We start from the raw sequence: 573 nt of genomic DNA, 5'->3' as shown, positions 1-573 counted from the left end.
GGTCGGTGGCGAAGGCGGGGGCGGGCATGGCCGCGATACATTAAAAGATCTCTTTAATATGATGATCAAGTCAGGAGGGCCTGGCCCGGTGTGCGCAGGCAGGTGTGTTCGTGTGTGGCTAGAGGGAGGAGGTATGCAGGCCGGCGGTATAGCTTCATATTTTTTGCATGCCGTGGCCGTGAATCCCACACTTCCTCCTCCTTACCTCCAGCCCCCCTCCCCCCCCTTTTTTTCCTTCTCTTACCCTTTTCCTCGTTTCCTTTTGATGTGGGTATGTGGAAGCTCAAGTGTTCCCTTTTTTACTTGGTTTTGTTGGGACCTTTCTCGCGGCCGTCTTTGTGACACGCCGTCTCTTTGGCCTATCCGCTCTCGCTTTCTTAAGTTTGCTATGAATGAATAGAAACAACATTCCCATGATCAATTTATGCCATTCCTCGTCCAAGGTACATTCTGGAAGTGAATTATAAATCCAATATTTGCGATGTACGGTGACTTATGCGCAGGCCAGCGGCTGTGTGCCATTTTAAGTCCCGGCTGAGAATTTTTATTCCCTGCCGTCCTTGGCCTCCCTTT

This window comes from Frankliniella occidentalis, unplaced genomic scaffold, assembly GCF_000697945.3.
Source record: "Frankliniella occidentalis isolate FOCC.00 unplaced genomic scaffold, Focc_3.1 Scaffold13, whole genome shotgun sequence".
Classification (NCBI taxonomy): domain Eukaryota; kingdom Metazoa; phylum Arthropoda; class Insecta; order Thysanoptera; family Thripidae; genus Frankliniella; species Frankliniella occidentalis.
This window is presented reverse-complemented; position numbering follows the sequence as displayed.